We start from the raw sequence: 27,901 nt of genomic DNA on the forward strand, positions 1-27,901 counted from the left end.
AAAGCTTGTATTCATCAAGGTGAGTACAGTACAAATTCTTTAGTAAAAAATTATTTCCCACCAGAATAGAAGAATATACTTGAGGAGGAATAGTAGACACTGAAATCTGAAAAGTGACATTTATCCTCCCCAAGTTACCCAGGTAATAGGTAACAAGGGGCAGATAAAGAGAATGAAAACATTCTCAAAAACCTCAAGGGAGACATTCTATAGGCCAAGTTACTTGGTGGAGATATTTGAGATAGTATCATGGGGAATATGAGAATGTGCTTTTGCATAAAACACTGTGTCAGTCCTCAAGTTGCTCATGATCTAACATGGTTGGAATTTAAGGAATGTGTAGCACAGGGGCAGGATGTGAGGGTGATGAGCACGGGTATTTTTCTAAGACTTGTGCATAAAATTATATGCAACTCTTTGCATGTAGATATATATGCACATTTTTATCAATGATGGTCCATGTTTAAGAAATAATCACTGTGTTGGGGCGCCTGGGTAGCTCAGTCAGTTAAGTGTCCGACTCTTGATTTCGACTCCAGTCATGACCTCGGTGTCCTGAGATTGAGCTCCGTGCTGGGCTCTATGTTGAACATAGAGTCTACTTAATATTCTCTCTTTCTGTCTCTTTCTGCCCCTCCCCTACTTGCGCTCACTCTCTCTCTCTCTCAAAATAAAATAAAATATAATCTTTAAAGGAAAAGAATGAATCAGTGTGTTAGAGGTAATTTGAGAACACATTTGGAATACCTTAAATGCTAAACTGAGCATATTTGCTCAATTAGAAAACAACATAGAATAATTGGAGGTTTTTAAAAAGTTCAGACTCATATATCTAGAATGTTTAAAGCTCTGCTTAACAGTAAATCTGATAATGAAGAGGAATATATATTGCATAATGCAAAGAAAGGAGGTAGAAGAAAGTTTATAAGGATCTGAACTGACAGATTGGCAAAGACAATTGAAAAAAGGGGATAGAAAAAATGTTGTGGCTGTAACAGCTGGCTGAGTAACTTTCTTTATATATGAAAGTTTTAGAGAGGAGTCAAAGATAGTACTTTAATAATACTTTAAACATATTCACTCATTTCACCGACTTAATAGCTTTTATATTATGTTTATTACAACTTGTAAAACAAATATCTACTCTCTAATATATTTCCACATTTGCTATAAATGAAAAAGTATAAAGTAATTCATAAAAGATTCCATTTTATAGATTATTCACATATTGTGTAGGAAATATTTAGAGATATATTACACATAAATTGATTATATTTAGGGATATAATTTCCAATCTCACCAAGTGTATAGAACTCATATTTTTAATTAGATATATTCCCTTATTGCAGACCCATTAGAGGAACTCAACATAAAAAAAAGTAAAAATTACTTTGTTCAATGTGAAATATACCTTTATTTTATAACTGACATTTATACCTGACTTTTATTTATAAGTCAGGAAGTCAGTGATACTTGTGAAAACCAGACTGTGATAACAGTACCTATCAGTTAAGTGAATCAATCCATACCCAAAATGAATAAAGGGACAGGAAATTCTTAGGATCACTGTAGGAAGCAATAGATGAAGACAAATCTTTTTGAATAGTTTTGCAAAAAAAATATGAGGTAATGTTGATTAGTCATTCTTTTTCTATAAGACCAAAAAATTTAAGAAACAAAAACACAATCTCTAGTCCATGATGCGAGCATATGTGTTCACGTGTGTGCACATGTATGTGTGTGTATGTGTGTGCGTGTGTGTGTAACCACAAAACCAATCACCCTTGATACAGAGGTTAACTTTTAAAAAATAGGATTCAAATAAATATATCTTTCTGGACATACTCATTACTTTTTTATTAAATATACATAACAATTTAAGGAAATCTTCATTGTATCTTCTTAACATAAAAGCACTTTTGAATATTCAAAGGTCATATAAATGAGAGCATATTAAAATACAGAACAAAAACATGGCAAACAGCTCTTTTAACTTTATTTGCTATTAAGTAAATTTTGGTATAAGATAGAACGATTAGTTTAAGTTCCTGAAGGGGTCTGTTACACCTTTTTTTTCTATAAACATGGACTGATAGCATGAACTCTGAACACAACCTTATGAAAGGATTACTATGCACTAGATACAAGTGACTCTTGAAGGATAAAGTGACTCTTGAAGGATATAATAAGGGTGTGTGTGTGTGTGTGTGTGTGAAAGAGAGAGAGAGAGAATAAATGAATGAGAGAATGGGAGTACACTCTAGGTAGTTTATTACCTATAATTTTATATTCAGATAGAAATTAGATTTCTGAATATAGCTTATGCCACTCAGCATAAACCCCAGGATTTGTATTTAATTCCTTTTGAAATGATATTGAATAATTCCAGTATTATTCAAATAAATCTCTATATTCATACAAAATTGACTTCCTAATAAAATAATCATAACTCAATATGTAGCATGTAGAGAACCATAGTAATAATATTATTATCTCTAACTTAACTTAACTAAAATATAGGGCCTCTATAATTCCAGTTTTAGTAGCATCATTTTAAGGACTCTGGTAAGTTGGTCAAGTAATTTTGTGTTTATATCATAATACTTGTAGAAGCATGTCAGTTGGCCAAAAAGCAAGTTCTAATTTATATATGACTTAGTGAAATCTTATAGCATCATCAAGAAAAAATAAAATAAAGTCAATTCAATTCCAAAGTTGCACTGTTAAGTCATAGCATGGAAAATGGAGTAAATCATCAGATAAAAGATTGTGGTCTTAGGCTTGGAATGTCCAAGCTACTCTGTCAAACTTCATTTTTACCTTTCATTACAGAATTTCCTTCACTATTAATTTTTATTTCATGTGTATGCTGTAGTTTATCTATATCTATCACCTATCTATCTATCTCTCTATCTATCTATCAATCATCTATCATCCTCTAACTAAAAGCAACTGATCATTAGCATGAATTAGGAAAAAATAATACCTACTGCCTTTATTAAGGTCAGCCAGCCAATCAAAATCATATCTCTTGAGACCTGATAAAGTAATACTACATGCTTGTATGAATTCTTTGATTTCTGATGCTATATTCAAACAAGAGTTTGTGGCTCAGCCAAGGGTAATAAATGAGGAAAGTTAAGTAAATCGCTGCCTCAAAAGAGACACAGTTCGCTAATTACCCAAGTGATTTGCATTGGCAGTATTCTTTATACTTTGCTATCCAGTGAAGTGTCATTTAAAGTTCTGTTTAAAATTGACTTAGCTGCTGTGTCCTTAACAGCAGAATCATTTCAGATCACTCTACTTGGAATTTTACATTGGACTTCTCAACTACAGGCCAGCCATAGCAGAACTCAATTTTGCAAAGATCCCAGTGTTCCTTACCGTCCTGATTACTTTTGAGAAGGTTTTTCCCTTAATGTCACTTAAGTCATTCTTTATAGTCATTCAATTTATCAGGCCTTTCCTGGCTTTCAATTGTAAGCTCCTAGAATGTATGACTAATTATTGTCCTAACACAATTACACATTATTTTGTAATATAGAACAATAATGATTACAAGTTCTTCTTCTTTTTGGGGGAGATAGCAACAGAATTCTCCAGGAAACAATATTTACCTATTTAATTTACTTGACTCATGAGTATAAAACCTGAAAACATTATTACATTTAAACTTAAGGTAAACTTTCCAAATTCATAATTACAAGTATGCCAAGAATTGTTTCAGTGGCTCATGTACACACTATAATTCTCACCAACTATGTGTTCAAATAGAATTTATTTAATGCCTTTTTTTCCCCACCTAAAAATTAGTCCTACTAAAAAAAAACCAAAAACCAAAAAACAAAAAACTTCTCCAATCATTGTTTTTACTACCTGGACTACTAGTTTTACTGATCTGATTAAATTTACTGAGCAGGGTTTGATGTTTACCTGATCTGGCAACTAGGATTACTTTCAGGTGTTAGAAACCAAGCAAACTGAACATGGGTCCACAGGCCCTTGGAATGGAAAAATAAGATCAGGCATAAAATAAATTGGCAAGGGAGAAATAAATAAAAACAGATAATGGCTGTAACCAGCTGTTGGTTTGGGCTACTGATGCCCACCAAATTCAGACAGACAGACCTGAGAGAGTAGGAGAGAAGCTGAGTTAAGCTGTCTGGCAGCAGCCCTGCAGCTTCTTGGTTGACCCGATCTATATTCAGGTCGCTTACAGTATAACTGTATAGACGACATATTTCGAATGTAAAACAAAAGGAAAGCAGGGTGCTTCTCAGTAAAAAAGATCTAAACATATTCAAGGAGGACACTGAGAGTAGCAAAAATGCAGACTGTTTTCATCTGAGATGACATCTAGATTTTCAGAAATTAAGATGTCAGTGATTCTAGGGGCGCCTAGGTGGCTTAGTTGGTTAAGCATCCGACTTTGGATCAGGTCATGATCTCACAGTTTGGGGGTTAGAGCCCTGGGTCAGGCTTTGTGCTGACAGATGAGAGCCTGGAGCCTGCTTCAGACTCTGTGCCTCTCTTTCTCTCTGCCCACCCCCCCCCCCGCCCCCTGCTTGTGTTCTCTCTTTCTGTTTACAAATTTGTATAAATAAACTTAAAAAAATAAGATGTTAGTGATTCTATGTTGTAGTTATGCTTTCTTTTTTAAGGAGAGAAGGGCAAATCTGAATGCCTATGCTTATAGTGTTTGATATCTGACAGTGTTAAATATATATATATATATATAGGAGTCCTCAGTATGTGTTCGTGCTATAAAAAAGTAAGAAAGAAATCTTGTCTGTTTATCAATGCTGTTGCCTGGATACAGACAGTTGTGGTTGGTCTTTGAGTCAAATTGATAAGAACTTCAAAATAGAGGCCATACTGAGCATTAAAGAGCCTGCCTTCAAGACATGAGACTTTGAATGATAGGCATCCTTCTAGGGACTTGGGAATATAGATCAGAAAAATAACTCATTAAGGATTTTGCATCTTAAACATAAAGGGATTTAAAACAGTAGGATTAATATCTCAAAACCTCCCAACTAAAAATCCGACTGAAAATCCCATGTACTAACTTTCCCTGTCTTCTTAGCTGCCAAATCCAGTCTGTTCTTCCTCTGTACTGTCTCTATTTCTTGCTTTTCACTCCCGTTCCTGACTTACTCTATTCCTCCTCTTTCTTTCTTAGACTCATGAAATTCTTCGAGCTAGTCATTCAACCTCCAAACTTTCAGCAAACAAGTCCACCTTCCATTCTGTCACCAGACTCACTTTTGAAAAATATTCTGTTCTAATGGTGGACATTGTTATATCAAATAAAACCCTTATGTTAACACATATTGGACAGTTCCTCCTCAATTTCTCTTTGAGTCAGGATTGTTTAAAATATGATGGTTTAAAATTCCCCAAATTGGACAATTTGGGGTCTGTGTAGGGAAAAAGAATACACATAAAATTATTAATTACTCATCACCTCTAGCTTAACTTCCCTGCTAATGTGTTCTTTTGAGAGCTATCATCTAAATTTTTCTTAGAAAGCAATAAAAGACAAAGTCAAAATAATTCCCTTTTTGTATGTATCCTCCAGAAAAAACTTGCTCTGAAATGGGTGATATCTTAATATCAAATAACTTGGTGGTATTTCCAAACTTTATATCTTGGTACATTTACTATCTATCTATCTAATCATCATCATCTATCATCTACCTATTTTTTTTATTGTGAGGTAATTTGCTTTTTAATGGCTCATGTTTGGGAAAAGCAAACTGAATTACTGGCCACATCTCTTGATTGCTGACAGCTGACATGGAAAAGGTGAAGGTGACTGCCAGCAGATGTCTGGAAATAAGACACCTGTAGATGTCTCTCTATTTTTCAATCTTCAAATTTCCCATATGTTTGCCATCTCCAAGGTAAACAGGTGAGTTTGGTCTGTCTATATTACAGTCAATGGTAACATTTGTGACTCTTTCCCCCATAGATAGTAATGAAGAAACAAAGGTTCTGGTTTGCTTGGCTCTGAATTGTGTACACTATTCCCATTTCAAGGATAGCCCAAGATACTAGGGAAAAGGTAACACTCAGTGTCTGATCCCATGCCATCACCTCTATTCTTCACCCCAACCTGAGGCTGTTAATGTTCACAGTTCTTGGTCTCCATGTCAAGAAATGCTTATGCAACATTCCTTGAGTTAGGCTTTGTGTACTTTCTGGCTATTTGAATCTGGACAACAGACCTAGTAACAAAACTGATAAAATTCCCATCCTTTCTGAGTAACTGTTCTCACAAAGAAGTGAAAAAGCACTCTCCCTTCTAAAAAAGCTATTTAGAGGAAAGAAATCACATCGTTAATTTCTAACTGTTCTGATTATGCAGGAATGTGTCTAATGACTTAAAAGCATAATTTACTTCAAAGCAGGACATTCAAGGAGACACAATGGCTGCCATATAAGAAAAATCTTCAGCACCTATATATATAGTTCAGAACTATATAGCTTCAGGAACAGTAAAGACTATAAGAATATTCCAACTATCTGTCTAATGCATATTTTGGTCTTGTTATAATGTGTGTGTGTGTGTATTTTGTAATTTATCATTTGTATTTACAATTTGTTCACCTTTTTTATTTCCTCTGAACTGGATGCTCCACTGTACCTGCCCCCAAATGGCCATTCTGTACATGTTTTCTGAATGAAGGCAGGAATTAACATGTTATAATTCTGTTATAATATGGAGACCAACAATTAAATTCTTTCCAAACAGAAGAGGTCTATGTATCTTTCTTTGATGGCAGCAATGAAGTGAGAAGTTGGGAACCTCTCAGCAGCCAATCTGTTTGGAAATTGTTCTTAAATATAGAGTGGATGGTAGCAACATTAAAGGGGGAAAAGTAGAGCCCTACTGGGTAGAGACCTCCTGATGGAAGAAGAGGACATGCCAACCAGCAAACTGGCTCCGATATTGACTCAGATTACCGTCTGAAGGACATATAGTTAGAAAGGCATTTGAGATTCTCTCAATAGTTAGTGTTGTGAAAAAAGCACAAGGCTTTAATAGGACAACTTTGATGTGCAAGCAAGTTGCTGGGTAAGTTAGTTAGCCCCTCTGTGCCTCAGTTTCCTAACAGATAATATTAATATTAGTACCTACCCTACAGAGTTATCATTATTAAAAGATAATGTCTTGACACACAGGAGGGCTTAATATATGTTAGTTAAAACTGTTTTGGTTTTAATCAACTAATTTGACATTTTCCTCATCTTCACCTGTTTAATTAATTTTTTTTCCATTTTGATTGAAAAAATATGAACTTCAAAAGGATTAAAAAGAAAAAAAATTGGGGTGCCTGGGTAGCTGAGTCAGTTATGCGTCAGATTCTTGATTTTGGCTCAGATTGTGATCTCATGGTTTGTGGGATTGATCCCTGTGTTGGGCTCTGCGCTGACAGCACAGAGCCTGCTTGGGATTCTCTCTCTCCCTCTCCCTCTCTTCCCCTGCCCTGTTTGAGATCTCTCTCTCTCTCTCAAAATAAATAAAAAACATTCAAAAAAATTAAAAATAAAACAAATTTCAATTACAAAAAAGTTAAATGTATGTATATAGACAATAAGGTTAAATTTACCAGAAGTTTTTATTTTATTTTATTTTTTATTTTATTGAAGTATAATTGCCATACAATATTATATTAGTTTCAGGCATACAACATAGTGATTCAACTTCTGTATACATTACAAAATAATCAGTTCAGTAAATCTAGTTATCACTCACCACTATACAAAGCTAATACAGTATTATTTTCTATATTCCCTGTGCTGTACATTATATCCCAATATGACCTATTTATATTTTATAACTATATTTTACTTATTTATTTTGATCCCCTTCACCCATTTTGCCCAACTCCCAACCCCACTTCCCTCTGACAACCACCAGTCTGTTTTCTGTCACAGAGGTTTCAAAATTGTCCTACGGGCTGTGGTTGGCAAGACAGCTGACAATACATATGTTGCCCTCTAAATTCTAGTCAGGTCATAAGGATATTTGTTGTGACATAAACACATTTAGGGAATCCTATTAAGCATAGAAAGCATGTTTGGATGTATTGTAGATACATCCTTCGAATTCAACTCAAACATATAATTGGGTTGAATTGTAATGAGAACAGTTTCATAAGCCAAAATACTGTGATGATGACTAAACAGAACACGTGGCATCTTGATTTGCTGATCACTCATTATTTTAGAATAGCAAAATTGCTGACTTAGTACTTAAAATGTACTTAGTAGTACATTTTTTTATGTAGAAGAAAATAGCAGAAAAAAAAAGATAAGTGATTTTTTTAGTAATTTTGACTATGATAAAACAGGCAACAGTATTCAACTGCACATAGCTGAGACCTGAGAGAGATGGAGGGATGCTGTGTTCTTCAATCCCACACTAGCTGACCTCTGAGAAACATACAATTAATTAAAAAAAAAAGTGAAAGAAAGGAAGGAGATAAGGTCTGGGTAATGAATAAATGTCTGGTAATGAATAAACTTAACTAACTTAAGACAATTTAACTAATTTCATATGAATGTTAACCAAACCAGATTGTTTTATATATTTTGTTTCTACTATAGTAGGAGTTTTTGAGAAGATAATATTGTCCTAAGGTATGACTAATAAAATTTGATAATCTTTAATGCTGCTTCCATTGTATTCTTCTCTACTAAAAGCTACCCTGATTTACCAATTTAATTTTTTTTTATTTTTGAAAACTTTCAATATTAACAAACATTTCAAAAAATAGTACAAAAATTTACCATGTATTCATCACCCAGATTTCCCACATATTAACGTCTTCTTTCCTTCCTTCCTTCCTTCCTTTCTTCCTACCACTAGTTCTCACTCCCCCTCACACCATCAAATCTAGAATCACATGCTGAATTTAGTTTTCTACTTAATCTCCTTAATTTTGAACAATTTATTGGTCTTTTTTTGTTTTTCTTAACCTTGAAATTTTTTAAAGAATACAGATCAGATCAGTTATTATGTAGAATGTTCTTCAATTAAGATTTATCCGATGTTTCTTCCTGATTATATTTCCTCAGGTTATCAATTTTTGACAGAAGGACCATGGAAGTAACGGTGTGTTTATCTCAATTCATCAAAACAACAGGCACACAATGTTGATTTGTCTCATGACCACTTGGTTAAGGTGGTAATTTTCCATGTTTTTTCACTATTAAAAGTTACATTTTTTCCCTTCACAGTTAATAAGTATAAGGTAGGCAGATTATATTGATACTATGTAAATATCCTGCTTCTCATCACACTGTCATCCACCAACTGGCATCTGTTTATGATTCTTATCTGAAACAAATATTAATTTCATCATTTATTTTATTGTTAGTTGGAATTGGCAGCAAGAAAAAGGCCTTCCCTTCTCTGTACTTTGTTTTCATTCATTTATTTGTATTGTAATGGACTCATGGCTTTTATTTTATTCTAGGAGTTTGAATCTTTTATCATTTATTTTTATACTTAAATTGTTCCTTATTTGACCAGTAGCATTCCCTCCAAGCTGGCCCCTATGTCATTTTGACATGTCCTTATCATCTTTGAGCACATGGTTACTTCTCCTTGAAACAATAAAAATAGTATTTTTGCAAGAAACCTCTAACTACTCTTGGGGTGTTGGACTTCCATTTGGTTAAAATTTCTGAATACTTTTTCATATATAAAGCAATTACATTTTTTTTAGTAATTGCAAAATTAATTAAATTTCCAAAGTAATTTAGTAAAGGTAAATTAAGATTATGAAAATCATTTACAAAAATAACAAAAATATTTAGTAATACAAAAAAGCAGAAACTGAAGCTTATTCTTGAATTTTGGAGTATAAGGTATCTCATTTGTGAAAAAGTGTCATACAACGAGGTTGAAACCACTACCAACTAGTGTTGGAACAACACTAAATAATTTCACCAACACCACATATAAAATACTAACATACCACCACACACACACACAAACACACAACTACATACCAAACAAAAACAATGGCAGTAACAAATCTATGACTCAGCCTAGCTACAAATATTTTAATGCCTCAAAGTATACAGATTATGGAAAGAACATAGTAATACGGGTTACCTGGAGTGAAAATCTACAATATAAAGTAGTGAAAGCTACAACATGAAGATTACACTCAACTACCTCCCAATAGTCAGATCTCTGATAAAACTTGAATGATAATCCAAATTTCTCACTCTCCCAAATTTTAAATTACAAAGGTTATTTATTTATTTATTTTTTTAACTAACTTTTCCCAAGAAGTTTCAATTAGTGATTCTTAAAAGGCAAGTTTGTGAACCCTAGATTAGGACCATATGGTATGCCTTTGAGAGCAGCTGCTGAATGTACATAAAGGCACCAGAAGGGACCCAAAATATCCTGAGGCAAACCAATTCCAGGGACCAATGTAGCAGCACCAGCAGCTAGCCTTGTGCAATCTCATTTACTAACGCCAAAGGGATATATGATAGGTGTTACTTAGATGTTAACAATAAATCCACCTAATCTTGAAAATTGGAATAACTTTTGGGTTTGTACTTGAGCATAAGTAACACAGGGCTATTAGCCCCTGCAATCCATCGGAAGTATGGTCTGAAGCCCCAAATCTATTGCTGTGTTAATCTGTGAAAGCTCACCAAGGAGAAAATTACTCATGTAACTTGGCTTTCAGTTGGAGGAATTTTTCAAAAGTCTTCCTAGACCAGCAATTCCTACAGTAGCTAATATGGATCTTCAGCTCAGAGGGTCATGGAATGCTGTTCAATAGTGAAGGAAATATTGAAACAAGTAGAAGGTCAATTTAGAAGAAGCAGTGATCTGAATCTCCCCCAGGGTGCCCTCACATTAAGCTTGGATTTGTAATTGAAAATAAATCTTTCATGTCTGGGTGACAAGTCTGAGGTCCTGTCCTGGGTACAGTTTTCACTAAGCATTATATTTTCCAGCTTGAAGTCACTGTCCTTTTCAGCTGATTTGACCTGCAATGCCAGAGTGGGATGTTGGCTGCCAAGTGATTAGCTATTCAAGAAAAAAGTGAAACTAATCTCTGTATTAATATACATGAGGGGAAATGAGAAAGAATCGGAGACTGGAAGGCACGGAGACTGATGTTACAAGCTGTGCAGCGAGGCATACTCCCCCGGATCCAGTAGCAGAATCAAACCCCACAGAGGAAGGGTGACATGTGGCAGAGGTGGTGCAAGAGACAGCTGCTGTGGGTTGAAGTGACAGCTTGATTCTCTAGCACTTTAATGGAAAGAGTTACTCCTTTTTCAGAATAAAAAGAGCATCCTGTCATTATGGCACTTAGTAAAATGCATACAAGTGCAGAATTCAATTTTTTCCTTTACATTGAGGATTGGAGAAGTGCTATATTGAAGAGAAGCTATGATTTTTCTTTTTTTAATTTGCTGACCTACAAAGCACTTCTACATCACTTTGTGGCTACCGAGGAACCTTTATATAAACAATTTTCCCTCTGTTAGAAATACCCCTTCTTTCTCTTAGAGAATTTGATAATCATGGAGATCAATTAATATCACAAATATGAATCTTTTAATGAAAACAGCTGATTAAATCCACATTCGGTGGGACCTACTCTTTTCCAGGCATTCTGCTAGTTTACCCAATATACATCATGTCCTCTGTCCTTCAGAAAGTTAGTTTTCGTTTGAATGTTTCTTGAATGTATTCCTTGATTTTCCTGCAATCTCACCATAGAGAGAGTGTGTGAAAAAGATTCTGTGGACTCTACCTGTTTAACCAGAATGTCTGAGAGAAGGGCCCAAAATCTGGGGGTGGAATATGCACTTTGAGCAAGTTCCAAGGTGAGTTTGAAGCATACCAAAATTTGAGAACTCTGGTGTCTTAAAGGTAAAGAATGTAGGGAATCCTGACCAAAAATATTAGGGCTGGAAGGAACTTTAGTAACTAGCGCAACCACATATGTTAGAGATGAGAACACTGAGGGTTGGAGAGTGAATATAAATTATCTGGTGTCACACAGCTGGTTAGGACCCCAGTTTTCCTGTCTTCTAAGCCCAGTGCTTGCAAAGTAAGGACATTGTTTTGGATTTCTTAACTCAATGCATTGCATTGTATATGTTCCCCTCTTGTTTTTTATTTAGTAATCAGTTATTTCCATCAACTATGATGACAAAAGTTTGGTATATGAAGCTCTCTACTCTCCTGACCTTTTCTACAGACTACCCTTCATCCACCCTTAACTATCTAGACAAGCAAGGGTATTGTCCCATGCAAAAATTAGATCTCCTGCAACAAAAAATGATTATGTGAGGCCCTCCTATTCTACATACCTTTATTACTTTTTCTTGCAGTTAAAAATGCTAATTTTTATTTACAAGTTATCCTTTTATTTCCAAAGTAAAGTAAAAACTGGATTTTAAAGTGTGAGGCAATAGGGGTGCCTGAGTGGCTCAGTTGGTTAAGATTCTGACTTTGGCTCAGGTCATGGTCTCAGGGTTTGTGGGTTTGAGCCCCGTGTTGGGCTCTGTGCTGAGAGCTTAGGGCCTGGAGCCTGCTTCGGATTTTGTGTCTCCCTCTCTCTCTGCCCTTCCCCCACTCACTCTCTCTCTTTCTCTCTCTCTCTCAAAAGTAAATAAACATTAAAAAATTAAATAAAAATAGAAAAATAAAATGTGAGGCAATAAAATCTTTAATCTTACTTTTAAGGTTCTATCTACCTTGGGGAAAAAAAGTTCTCTTCTAAACTAATTTTATTATTCTCTTTGCTAGGAAATTCTTTTCAGAGTCGAAATATCTATGTAGCTTAAGCCAGTTTCCTTTTGTTCTGTGCTCAGAGAAGATGGAAAACATCTGGCAGGTTCTTTTGGCAGGATATCCAAGGAAAATCTTTACTCTTCAGGCAAAATAATCCAATTCCTTTTTGTCTACATTGTGTGGAACTCCTCTCCAACTCTTACATAAATGGATAAATTGCATAATGGAGATGGATATTTGTTGATCAGAGCCAACTTATAGTAGTTTAATTTGCCATTTCTTTGAATAAAGTTAATTATAACAAAAGCAATGTTAATAAATTCTACAGGAAATAATTTGCTCTTTAGGTTTTTCATCTGTTAGCCATGCCAAAAGAAATATCATTATGCAGCATGTTAAGGATTTTTTTTTTTTTTTTTTTTGAACTTATCTAAGAGGAAAGGCTGGCTGGTAGCCTGCATTTGACCAGCCTTTACCAGGTGTCGTAGGGGTGCCTGTAAGCAACTTCATGGTGAGGAAATCATCACGGCACAAGGCTGCAAGGGGCACCTTTTTATCTAATTTACACAAAGGTGCCTTATGAGTTAGTGGCACCTGGCTCGAGGTCAGGCACAAGCTTCCGCCAGTTGTTCAGCATTGTATTTGTACAGGTTTAGACTCTTTTCCTAGACATAGCGAGAAGGCCATTCTACCATTCTCACAAAGAAAAAATAAGAGTAATATGTTGTACACTGCAAATTGGTCCAACATTAAATGAACGTCATTCGAAAAGGTTTCATTTTTTAGTAGCCATTTCTGTGAATATTTTAGAGTTCTACAATTAGCAGCTTTCTATTTTGTACATAGCTTCCTTTTTTTTTTTTTTTTAATGGAGTTAGCGGATTTTGCTAGCATCTAAGATGAAAAATTCCACAAAAGCACACTTGGTAGGCCGACTCTAAGTTTGGCAATGGAGCAAAGCTTGATTTCCTACTAAGATGGGCTAGTATAATCACACTGTACTCAGTGGAAAAACAGAAAAGCCCTTTCCTTATTAAAAGAGCATGTCGGATTCTGCCCAGAGAAACCTTGCTCACAGGAACAAGTAAGGCTCTGAGGGTAGAAGGGGTGATCAATATTTGATTATCTATACATCCTAGGTCACAGCTGCTTCTCTCCCTGAGCTAGGCCATAGTTCTTAAATTATTTACGATCAGAAGTAAGGAATGTTAACTTCTCAAACTCAGCTTGGAGGCCTACCACCAAGTCTGCTCCACTAATATGACCTCCTTCTCCCTCTCTTTCTTTCAGCCTCTTTGATTCAGCCAGGCATACTTTTATTCCTTTCTTTTCCAGAGTCTTCCTCCAGGCTTTCAGTTATGCCAGTGTCCTTCAACTTGTCTCTCCTTTGCCGTTTTAAAGTTTCTCTGCATCAGATTCTCACTCCTCAAGTGATCATTTTTTTCTTTACCGTCTTTTTTTCCTGAATACAAATAAACCCCTTATTCCAAGCCAAATACAATAAAATTTAAATTAAAAAAATATAAAATCTTGTGTATATATATATGTATATATATATATGTATATATATGCAAAATCCTTCCAGAATATGGACTAATTGTGTGATTTTAATAATTCCTATTCTATTACTACAATAATTAAAAATAATGGTGATTAGTCCTATGTAATATGACTACAAATTACTGAGAACCTCGCATCACTCTAGGCACTTAGTTAAGTACTTTGCATGCCACATTTCATTTAACCTATATAATAACTCTGAATAGCAGATAAGAGTTTGAGGTCATCTAGTGAGTTAATGACAGAGTAAGACTTAAGGATTTGCTCTGAAGAATGGCATACACTTAATATTTTGATAATGAAGTGTGTCTTTACTGTATGATCTTTTTTTAAGCAAAATATTCATCTGCTGTAGCAACATAAAAGACAAACTTTTCCTGGGCTTCTAAGCATCTCTATTCTGAACACTTAACATTTTTCCCCCCTTAACAAATCATCCAGCCTACATAACCTCCTTCTATTCCTTGATAATATAATCTTCTCCTTTCCATAGGTCACACACTGGAACAAATGCATGATCCATTTGTGACAATGAAACACAGCAGCCTCCTTCTTATAATACAAAGGCACAATCAGAGAAGAGAAAAATAGCTAGACAAAAAAAAGGAAAGTGAGAGAAAAACTACTCTGATTTTAAACATAACTCAATAGAAAATTTGTCTTTCATCAAAAGTATTTCCAGGCTAATGACTTGTGGTTTCTTTAGTCCTCATTTAAGTAGAATCGGACTCACTTTTCATAAAGTAGGTAAGTGGATAAAGTACTCATTCAATTCTACATTAATTTTAAAGGGAATGTGAATTAGCTCCACTTGATATGAGCACTCATCTCAAAGAAAGCAGGTTGTCAGAGTTCCTGGGGACAGAACTGTCTAGTCTTCTTTCCAGAAAGGGCCATGTTCCCTGGTCATGCAACTTAAAGAAATGGGCATTGGATCTTTGCCCTAAGTGCTCCATTTTTCATAACTTCTGACCATGTGGTTCTAAGGGGGGTAGGGTGGGGGAAAGAGTGTCCTAATTATATTCAGAATGTATAGTTTAGTTCATTGGAAGATTTATTGGAACATGTGACATGCACAGCACTAGGCACTGAATTTGGAAAGGCATAGAACAATCACATTTTAACGACAATGAAGGAAGAAATGCATTTCTTACTTATTGCTCTCCAAAATGGAGCAGTGCCATAATATGAAAGATGGGATGTGGGGGGAGGGCAGTATTACAATAGGTACATTTTTAACATGTAGAAAATACGGGGCATCTGGGTGGCTCAGTTGATTAAGCGTCCAACTTCAGCTCAGGTCATGATCCCATGGTTCATGGGTTCGAGCTCAGAGCCAGAGCCTGGAGCTTCTTTGAATTCTGTCTCCTTCTCTCTCTGCTCCTCCCTCATTTATGTGCTCTCTCTCTCTCTCTCTCAAAAATAAATAACCAAATTTCAATAAAATGCAATTCTTTTAAAGGAAAACATGTAGAAAATAAGACTTTGGGTGTGCATTATTTTATTCAGAGTCTAAGGCCATAACATGAAGAGACAAAGATATGGGCACTAACATAATTGTTATATCTCCTTTAGGGTTCCTTACAACTCTCATCTGAGGGGCGCCTGGGTGGCGCAGTCGGTTAAGCGTCCGACTTCAGCCAGGTCACGATCTCGCGGTCCGGGAGTTCGAGCCCCGCGTTGGGCTCTGGGCTGATGGCTCAGAGCCTGGAGCCTGTTTCTGATTCTGTGTCTCCCTCTCTCTCTGCCCCTCCCCCGTTCATGCTCTGTCTCTCTCTGCCCCCAAAATAAATAAACGTTGAAAAAAAAAATTAAAAAAAAAAAAAACAACTCTCATCTGAAACTTTCAATTGTATATAGTACCATTACAAATCTCCTGGACACGGAATTAAGGGGGCAGAGAAGCAAGGGTGGGGAAGATGACAGTGTAGAAGTAGTATAAAATACTCTATATTGTACATTGTATGTATTGTATACTGTAAATTGTATATTGGATTATAGAGCCTACTTTTGTTTCTAACCTCCCAAACTACTATCTGTGAGATACAATCTTTATATTAGAATTCTTTATTGTATAATGCAGTAAGTGCTCCTAGTATACTTTCTAATAAATAATAAATACTCAATTAATGCTTGCTGCATTGGTGACTATACATATTTATTGTGGATAATCCCTTTTTTTAAGTTTTTTTTAAAATTTATTTTGACGGGGTGGAGGGGGCAGAGAGGGAGAGAGAGAGAATCCCAAGCAGGCTCCTTGTTGTCAGCACAGAGCCGGATGTGGGGCTCCAACTCAGGTACCATGAGACCATGACCTGAGCCAAAATCAAGAGTCAGATGTTTATCCAACTGAGCCACCCAAGCACCCCAATTGTGGATAATCTTTATAAATAATTATGTGCATGACTTTTTTCCATTTTAGACTAAAAACATTTGAAGGAGATTGAGGGAAGAGAAAGAGAATTCATCTTTGTATCCCCTCCCAGACTCTGGCACACAGTAGGTCATATTTTATAGAATGGCAAAATGTGTAATTGAATTTGGGTATCTTTTCTTCTAACCCCAAATGGGGTCTTGGCTCTGCCAACCCCTTGCTTGTTAATGATCTAGCTGAGCTCCACTTGCAAATCTGAAGGTGGAGCTGGAAGTCTGGCACCTACCAGTTTGGAAGCTGAACTGATTGTGCAGTGATCCACATCACTCGCTAACACAGCCAATATGAATGAATTAGTCATGCCTGGTCTGCTTATTTCTTGTGTACAGACACAAGCTAAAAGCATGTCATGTGGATTATTATTTTTTTCAAGAATCTATAATTTACACACATCTGCAAATTTTCAGGCAGCTTTACAGACACTCTCAGCCCTTATTCAGATGAGGTTAGATATTGGAGCAAAGCAGAGCAGTAGCCATCACTATGAAACCTGAACAGGCTAGTCTTTCACAGCCAGGGGGGTTTCCAGCTGGGATGGCTGTTAGTGACTTCCTGAGATAGCGGTAATGGACTGTTGGCTTAGGCTCTCTATCTCTTCTCCGACCTGGGCTGCTTGATTGGTGAATGATGAATGCAAGCTGGTCTAGCTGACAGCTGTCTACTGCTGAGGGGCTATAGATAACTGTAAGTACAGTTAAAAGATGGGAGACTTCTCAGCTGCACTGATAAAATCATTTAGATGAGAAGTCTGAGTAAGAGGTGGAGTCCTGAGATAACCAGGACAAGAAAGACCTGTCACAAGGCCCTCTGTAAAGGTTTTGAGAGACAGACCCTTAACAGAGAAATAAAGGTTGGGTTTTTCTCTCAGACATTGAATATACCTTCTGCCAGATAAGGATGGAGAACTCATGTTAAGAAGACATTCACTGAGTGGTGAGCCTGTTGAGGTCAAGGATTATTTTTACAGTTTTCAAGTGATGTGTATCCCTAGGGCTAACCACAGAATAGGCTCCTAATACCTGTACACAGACTTGAACTAAAATGGCCACAGTACTGTCAAGACTAGAGCATCACCTTCGATGTTGATCTCTAATGCCAAAAAAATAACGACAACCCATACATTTTATTGGCATTAGAAAGAGACATATGCAATCTTTTCTACTGTATGATTCACAATAATTTAGAGAATGCTTAATATGTACCAGTCTTCAGAATTGGAAACATTCCAATTGAATATAGGCTTTTGTGGTATTGATTCTTAAGAATTATTTTCTATATACCTATCTGACCCATAACATAACTAGGTTAAGAATCAATGGGCATTTGAGTTGGATGAACTCAATTTACTAGTCACTTTCTTACAGTATACTAACTGTGCTCCCTTTAGTTCTTACTGATCATGTCCATCAGTGTGAACATCTGCTGATTATCAAGAGCCATTTTTCACCACTGCAAGGAACTTAACCACCCATTCATTCTTGAGTGTGTTTCCTCTAGGATCCAGAAAAGGGTCTTGTTAAAAATGAAACTAGGGTCATCCCAGTGAGTTTTTTCTAAAGTATACCCCTGCCCGTTTTTCCCACAAAATTTTGTCTGCTTGTAGAGCTGGCTTTACACTGATAACCAGATGGATTTGGAGATCACATATAGAGCAATCAATACACTGAGAGAACAATGACTTCATTTTCATTAAACACGACTTAGGCAAAATAGATAAACAAGAGTGTGGTGGGAATCTTGACATTGCTGCATTTCTTTTAGATAATTCTGCTTTCTTCTATCCTCTACAGGTATCCAGTGCTATCCAGGGCCAGCGTTACCATTCTCAGTCCTAAAATATTTGTTCTGGGACTAGGTAAATAATCTGATGAATGACTTTAAGTATGTAAGGGTTTGCCAAATAATGTGCACCCAATAAATGTACATTGCATTGAATTGATGATAGGCACAACTTTGTCAAGGCTAGAGAACCATGTTTGATGTTAGTCTCCAAGAAATGCCAGTTCGGCTCCATATCAGATACCATATTAGGTTACCATATTGGGTAATATTTTCATGTAATTGGGGGCTCTTGGAGACAACGTTCAGAGCTGGCTATAGGTTTAAGAATGTGAAAAGTAATTGGGCAGGATATTGTAATCAAAACATAAACTGATCAATTTGTTCTTATAGAGAATTTACAGTTTGGAAAACACCTAGAGGTATTATCCTTGATATAAATAGTATTTACTAGTAAAGAGGAAAACTGGGAAGCAATTTCATCAAAACTTTATAGTTTTGTACAGTTAATTGTATCTATATCTGTTCAATTACTGTTGTGTTTAGAGGCCAGGTGTATTGTCTTCATGGTTTTTTTTTTAAATTTTTTTTTTAACGTTTATTTTTGAGACAGAGAGAGACAGAGCATGAACAGGGGAGGGTCAGAGAGAGGGAGACACAGAATCTGAAACAGGCTCCTGGCTCTGAGCTGTCAGCACAGAGCCCAACGCGGGGCTCGAACTCACGGACCGTGAGATCATGACCTGAGCCAAAGTCGGACGCTTAACCGATCGAGCCACCCAGGCGCCCCTGTCTTCATGGTTTTTAATTCCAGGTAAAAACTAATAAACCAAGAATATTTTTCCAAATGATACTGGTTATGATAAAACAGAAGACCATAGTTTTAAATCAGTTACCTATTAATATTCAGCAGCTATTGGTGATATGTTCTTCCAGCTGTTTTTAGAATTGGTAGAGTGGAATGCCTAGTATTGAGTTCACTTGTGTTGTCCTTCCCCACAAACCAGACAGAAAGCTTAACATGTTTTATATATTAAACAACAGCAGCTATGTAGGAGAATTCATTTAAAAAATAACAGAGGTAGTTGCCTTTTGAATTAAAAATCACAGACTCTAAATGCCACTTTGAAAAAAAAATGAGTGCTATTAATCTACACTTCCCAAATGGAATCTGGGGAGATTAAGCTACTGCTGGCTGCACATCTGTTACACAAAACAGCTGCATCAGAGGGTAGAGATTAAAATAGAAATAGATTGTGTAGATGCTCTTTTGGCTCCAGCACATCCTTATAAAACACCTAGTCACACACAGTGTCCCTCTAATTTTCCAGCAACAATTTAAATAAATACAAGATGTCAGACAATAGTCCCAGTTCAGGGAAAAAAAGGGCTTCAATTCCACCCAAGTTAATTGAGGCGAGAATCATTCCTGCAACATCTATGGCAATTTCACATTGGTGCACTTCAATTAAGGAATAATAAGAGTGCAAAGTAATTTATACTCATAGATTAGATGTCGTCTGTGAAAAATTACCGATTAACTCAAAGGCGGCCTCTGGAGTGCTCACCAAGCATTTTAATGGGGGTCTCTCTGTCACCTCTTGTCCTCATATCTGGTCAGAAACTAGCAACACTCTAAATTTGCCTTTTAAAAGACTCAATATACCTGTTTTACACATCTATGACTTCTCCTTTTTAAAATTCCCTAAACGACAAGTGTTTTGCAGTAATAATCAATTTTAATCATCTCCCTTTTTTTTTCTATTATTTTGCTTACACATTTTTCTTTTATTTCAATTCTGGTTTTACTTAGCATTAAAGGACATTTTCTTCAATAAAGTAACACAAAGAAGACATTTTTTGAATCACATTGTTATTCAAATGTTCTGTATTGTGTTTTCACCTCAATGAACATACATAACTAACTTTCAACAATGTGAAAATGTAGTGTTTGTAGTAAAAAGAAACCAGATTCTTAATTACTGTTTTCCTCAAACTAAAATTTTAAGTCTTAGTAGATGATGATCATCATGAAGAAATTTTTGTGCGTAATATGTTAAACTCTCCTCAAATTAAGCAGGAGGATTATCCTTGATTATCTGTTCTCAAATCAGTACTTAAGTGTCTACAGACATGGCTAAGAAACAGTAAAGTAAAGAAGAGAAGTAAAAATAGCTTTATTGAAACCATCCCTTTCTATTCTTCAGTTATTATCTGAAGAAAAACAAACTGAAATATAAAGAAAACTCACATTTATTGTATTAAGCAAGAAAATGGTCTATTTAATAACTTACTCTTAGATACAAAAGAGCAGAATTACACACAAGTGAAACAAGTTGATCTTTCCCCTTTTCCTGTGATGATGGAAGTATCCAAAAGCTTGGACCTAATAAAGTCAGACAATCTGTGTCCTCAAGTGAGTTCTACCACTTACTAGCGGTGTGAATTTTGGGTGGACATTTTGATTTCTGTGAAATGGGATTCTCTGGAGAATGAGATGATAGCTCAGGGGGTTGTTATAAGGACTAAATGGATTAGCATATATTGACTGTGTGTAGTAAGAGCAATTGTCATTTTTGCAGGGTACTTTTCAAATAGGACACCAGGATAATTTCTAAAATGTTTCTCAGAGGGGCTCCTGGGTGGCTCAGTCGGTTAAGCATCTGACTTCGGCTTAGGTCATGATCTCACAGTTTGTGGATTTGAGCCCCACAGCGGCCTCTGGGCTGACACCTCAGAGCCTGAAGCCTGCTTCGGATTTTGTGTCTTCCTCTCTCTGGCCCTCCCCGATTCGTGCTCTGTCTCCCTCTCTCTCAAAATCACATAAATAAATAAGTAAATAATCATTAAAATGTTTCTGAGACATTTCTTTTTCTCTCTGTAGCAAGTATTCTACAGTCCTTTTACTAAGAGGAAGGAATCACATAAATTGTAATTAGTGAGCACCTGTAAAACCACCAACCCAATCTGACTTCTAAAGAACATATTAAGAAGGTTTAAAAAGTTGTTGGGGTAGAAAAGGGGTCACAGAGGTTAATTTTAAAGAGATTTTGAGAAAGGAAAGACCTGGGTAATTTAATATTAGGTAAAAATTTCTGCACCTACAGTCATTAAAATGTGGTTCTATGTTTAGTTTAGAATTCCTGCTTTGTGGCAGCAGTTTATTTATATTGCTGACACTGTTAAAGCTGTCATTGCCATAGTGACTGAGTCCCTGGCCTGCCCACCTGTGAGCCTGAAAAGTCACATTCAGTTATTCTGCAAGCCCTGTATCTGGGAAGATAGACACGTTTGGAAGGACAAATTTAAATATGATCTCTGGTTTTCTTGAAGAAAAGGGTTACCAAAACAGTAGGTAAAGGGAATAATTTTTTTTGAGAAATTAGAAATGTTTGTAAGTGAATATTTAAATACACCAGTAGCTTGGACCTGTTTAGATATCCTATTCAGCTTTGGAAGATTTTTGATTAAAAATGGCATATGATTTAGCCCCAACATACATTCTCTCAACTTCCCTCAAATAATAAAAAAACACATAGAGAAATTAAAAGCTGGAAATGACAAAGAAGTCACGGCTGGGAGTCATCTTGGAGGATTTGTAACTGATCATGAAGTTGATGGAGCTAGATTAGATGCTTGGTACATCACATGTGATCTACAGATGTTAAAGAAATAAAATCTGTAGATCACATGTGATGTACCAAGCAATCTAAACAACTTACAAATGTTGACTCATTTGATCCCAATGAATCCTATTAGATCAGTATTTTTTTAAATAAATTTTTTAATGTTTATCTTTTGATGTTTTATTTTTTATTTTTGAGAGAGAGAGAGAGAGAGAGAGAGAGAGACAGAATAAGCAGGGGACGGGCAGAGAGAGAAGGAGACACAGAATCTGAAGCAGGCTCCAGGCTCCAAACTGTCAACACAGAGCCTGGCGCGGGGCTCAAACCTATGAACTGCGAGATCATGACCTGACCTGAAGTCGGTGCTTAACCGACTAAGCCACCCAGGCGCCCCAGATCAGTTTTATTAACATCAGCTCAAAATCACACAACTGGTTAAGTAGTAGAGCTTGGATTTGAACCCATATGCTCTAATTCCAAAGTCCTCTCAAAAACATTCCACTCTGCGACTGTGAGATAAAGGATTACTTTGGGGAACAGAGCTGCTGTGCTGTGTTAGCACATGCCCAATTGACAAGAATGTGTATGCAGGTAGGTTTATTGTTTTAGTACCTGTATCCCCCAAAGACACAAAATCCTTCAAGACAAAGGCTATGTTGATTTTGTTTTTTGTTTTTTTTTGTATGTTAAATACCAGAAAATGTTCGAAGAAATTTTTTATTGGTGGATAAGTGTATGCCTGAACAATAGCTAGAAAATTGTTTTCAAGGATCCCTGGCTCCAAAGTCCAAGATCAACAATATCTGATTGGGCATCTCTCTCTCTCTACTGTATGAGAACAGCTTTCTGAAATTTTAATCATCTATTTTTTTTTAATCATAAAAGCAGTAAACTAAAGAATATTTAAAACCTGAAAAGTAAAACAACAAAAATAAAAATAAATTAGAGAAAAAATAAAGTACTCAGTTCTTACTAGACAGACAGGGAAACAACAACTTAGGTTATAAGATAAGAATTTTAAAAAGATATAGAAAGATATGATCAAATTTCCTAATAATTATAATGATTAAAACTGAACTTTATCCACCTCCACTTTTCTAGGAGGGAAAGAAAGGATAAAAAAGCTTTATTCAAGATTTTTTAAAAAAAAACATTCAAGATGGTGTGTAGCTGTCAAAACTAAGCTTGTCGTTGTTAGCAAGTATTAGACTAGGACAGCACTTACTATTTTAAGTAGTGACCAAATAAGTCAAGAGAGGCCATTTCAGTTGTTGGGGTGCCTGAGTGGCTCAGTTGGTTAAGTGTCCAACTGGCTCAGGTCATGGTCTCACGACTCATAAGTCTTGAGCCCTGCATTGGGCTCTGTGCTGACAGTTCAGAGCCTAGAGCCTGCTTTGAATTCTGTGTCTCCCTCTCTCTTTGCCCCGCCCCCCCCCCCCCCCCCGCAAATAAACATTAAAAAGAGAGAGAGAGAGAGAGAGGCCATTTCAGTTGTAACGTGGAAGACATGGCACAAAAAACACCTTTTGGAAATTGATGGGAGTGTGGAGGCAGAAGGGAAACAGCTGAGGAAAATGTTAGGGCCCAGTATCTCCCTTGGGTTGTAGAATTCCCTTGACATGGCATAGTCCACCTGGATTCCTGAGTTGGGGCCAAAGGTATGAAAAGAGCCATAAGTCCTCTTACAGACTTGTGCTTGAATCCTTACTTTTGTTTCAAGATGAATGCAGGTGTGGTGTATATTGTGAGCCTTTGAATATCTGAGAATAGAATAATATCCTCAGGTCACAATGTTTTTGCCTAAAACTATGGATGCTGCTCTGTCATTTTCTGGAATGACGTTCCAGAGAGGGCTGAGGCCAGTGTGATTTCCTTTTTTTTCCTTTCCACAATAGGTATGCTATTGTGTGTTAGTTTTGTTGTTTTCTTTGTGGACTTTATTTGGGGTGGAGGGGGGTGGCCTGGAAAATGAGAGTACGTGTTTTTCATTCTTTGTAATTAAAAATGTTTTAGGATTTATCTAAATATGGGTATCTTTTTTTAGTCATTGCTTACATTGAAAGCTTTTTCAGTTTGGATACTCGAGCCATTTTTATCAACTCAAGAAAATTCTCCCATAATATATTTCATTATACTTCTATTCCAATTTTACATCTTTCTTAGAAAACTCTTCTAAGGTTAACTTTCCATATTTTTAATATCATACCTATTTTTTCTCCCTCCTCATGTCAATGCTATTTTCCTTTTTTTTCCTATATTATGAGTAAGCTTTTAAAGTATGACCTCCACATCAATGAATCGACATCAATCATTTTGGATTTAAAATCTGCCATTATTATTTCATTCTCTTGATATCTTTCCTTATCTCACCACCCATTTTTTAATATCAGCCTGCTGCCTTTTATTTCAATCTGTGTTCTCCAAGTTGATTTATACCTCTGTTTCAAAGGTAATGTATTATATATTCTAGGAAAATGTCAAATTTCTAAAATTATATTCTGGTTTCTACATCATTTTCAGAGGTCTGCTTTTCTTTTTGTATGATGATATCTTTCTCTTGCTTGATAATATTGTAAAATGGGAAAAATGTATTTTTAATGTTTTCTGGTTTTTTAGTTTTCACCTGGAACATAGTATCCAGACAGGAATTTTGTCAAATTATGAGTTTTGATTTGTTCTTACTTCTACTCAGTCAACTTTTCAACTGGTAAAATGCCCTTCTTAGATTTAAGACTGGTTACCTGGTTGATGTCCACTCTCCTTAACCCTGCTTTAGTATCTACAATTTTACGGGCTCTCTTTCTGACATGCTAAAATACATGAATATTGATAACTATTGTATTAGTCAGGATTCTTTTATAAAAGGGGAAAAAATAAAAATGAATCCAGAAAAAAAGAGCAACAACAATAAAAGGAATTTATTGGGGCATATGATGAAATAACTAAAAAGTAATTGGCATCAGGCATGGTTGCATCCAAGGGTTTAACCCCTACCATCAGGACCTTCTCCTGAATATATAAGTTCTAGATACAAGATCAGTACAGTACTAATGCACACTAAAAGCAAAGATGTAAGTACTCAGATTTAGGCAGCATACCATTCTACCTTTTACCTATAGGTATGAAATTGGTATCTATGCAGCTCTCAGGGTAGTCAGTGATTGGAGCCATAACCTTCTACCCACACTATTGAGTATAGATGATATTTCATTTGTGGATAAGTAAAGAAAATTAAGGAGAAATTGAAAGAGAGAAAGAGAATTATCTGTATGACTGAAGATGAGTTTTTATCTCTAAAATTATTTACTACAGAGATTGGAAAACAAATATAGACAGTACTATTTTGCATTCTCTCTAGGGTACAAAAATATATAGTTTATAAAACTGGATTAGGAATTCATAAGAATAAAATAAAGCTTGATTTGAAAATGGAATCTGTAGGGAGAAAGAAAAACTTAGGAAGCTCCCCTATAATAGAAAATAAAAGGACAAAGATACAAAAACAAAGAAAGAACAGAAATTAGATATTGAGAAAATGGCTATGTAATCTTAGAGTTATAGATATTAATTCCAGAAGAAGACATCATCAGGGCAGTTACAAAGTGGGCAATTAGCAGGTACAAATTATCAAAGCAAAAAATCAAGTACAGGGATACTTGTACTTGATTGAAAAACAAAACAAAACAAAACAACTAAGTACTCCGATGATCTAGCATGAAAAGATATGAACATATAGGCATGTAGTAGAACAAAATTTTGGAATCAGAAGGATAACTAATACATCCTACTGTCAACTACACAGGTGAAAGGCTGTCCACAAAGGAATAAAAGTCTGACTAGCAACTAACTACTTTGAGACATAAAATACCCGGAGACAATAGAAAAGGTGCTACTGAGTGTTCAGGGCAGGATATCAACTTATGGCTTAAAATTGTATACTAATGTAAAAACAATGGAATGATAATTTCAGATATGCTTGGCTCAGCAAGTTATGTCCATTTTGCAAATATTACTTAATGATTCATTTCACCTGACTGATGAATTAAAACTCGGAATTGAAAAACAGGGAAGTTATATCACTAAAGGACTAGTGTGATTTAAAATTGTTAAACATAATTAATATTCTAAGTAATTATAAATTTGGGTGGGCAAATGAATAAAACATAACACATTGCTAAAATAAAACTATAAATAAAAATCACTGTAACTGTTTAGATCTAAACACATAGAATATATTAACAAAGTCTTTAAATTGGGAGGGCAGCAAATAGAGGTGAAGATAAAGTATTTGAAATTCCCAACATTAAATTAGAAAAGCAGAAAGGATTTTATTTACTTGTTGACTTTACCAGTGAATAACTGTAATATAACACTTTTTTTTATAATTTCTTAAAAGCAACCCATTAGATTGCAAATTCCATAATTTTTGTATTTTGGCTACTGATATACCTCAACTGCCTACAACATTTCCTAGCACATGGCAGATGCTCAATAAATATCTATTGAATGAATTAATGAACTTAGAGTTAGAAGCACAGTTTATATATGTATTTGTATTTATTTTTATAGGTTTGAAAATAGTTGTACTCATTGAGAAACTGAAAGCAAACCCCCAGAATCCATATAATAAAAACACAAAAAATGAAGATAACAGCCAGAAATTACAAGCAAGATAAAAAACAAATGAAAACATTGAAAACTAGAATAAGGAGGGCCAAGAAGTGGGGTGCCTAGGTGGCTCAGTTGGATGAGTGTCTGGGTCTTGATTTCTGCTTGGGTCACGATCCTGGGGTCAGGGATCAAGCCCTGCATCAGGCTCTGTGCTGAGCATGGAACCTGCTTAAGATTCTCTCTCTCGCTACCCCCCCTCTCCTCACTCATGCATTCTCTCTCTCTCTCTCTCTAAAAAAAAAAAAAATTAAAAAAAGGAAGATCAAGGAGAGTAGCAATCATAATAAATGCAAATGGGATAAATTCTACTTTTAAAAGATGAAGAATTTCTGACTGGTTAGGATGCAAATTCCAAATAAATGCTGATTGCAAGCAATACATTTAAAAATGTAGAAATCAATGGGTGAACAAGATTTGCAAGGTGCTACAAACTAAATGGAAGCACCGAAGGCAGGATTAAATTTAGACAAAGTAAAAGTCAAGAAAGAAAGTAGTAAACAATTTGATTTTTTTTCTTTTTTAAAAATTTTTTAATGTTTATTTATTTTTGAGAGAGACAGAGACAGAATGCGAGTGGGTTAGGGGCAGAGAGAGAGGGAGACACAGAACAGAAGCAGGCTCCAGGCTCTGAGCTGTCAGCACAGAGCCCGATGCGGGCTGGAACTCACAAACCGTGAGATCATGACCTGAGCCCAAGTCGGACACTCAACCGACTGAGCCACCCAGGCACCCCTTGATTTTTTTTTTTCTAAAGAGGAACTTTTTTTTTGTTTGGACCAGAATTATAACCTGCAATGATAATAGTTGTCATGAATCTTTACATGACAAAGAGAATAACATTAAAATTTGTAAAATAAGCCTCTTAGAAATATAACAAAAAACAAGGGAAACATTGGTAGAAACACAAAGTTATTTTAGAAGACTTTATGTAACTCTGGGCATTTGACAGATTACATAAAAATAAATATGGGTACAGAGAATTTGAATTACATGATATGAAAGCATGTTGTTTGGACTGTAGGTTGAATTAACATG

At 35.7% G+C, this 27,901-nt stretch overlaps 1 protein-coding gene across 3 annotated transcripts in view; it reads right to left on the reverse strand.

The window, feature by feature from the left end:
• NLGN1 (neuroligin 1) overlaps positions 1-27,901 on the reverse strand; it is an 843,034-nt gene that overhangs the window by 11,747 nt on the left and 803,386 nt on the right. The window lies entirely within an intron of this gene.

Source organism: Prionailurus bengalensis, chromosome C2 (genome assembly GCF_016509475.1).
Source record: "Prionailurus bengalensis isolate Pbe53 chromosome C2, Fcat_Pben_1.1_paternal_pri, whole genome shotgun sequence".
In the NCBI taxonomy this organism is placed as follows: Eukaryota; Metazoa; Chordata; class Mammalia; order Carnivora; family Felidae; genus Prionailurus; species Prionailurus bengalensis.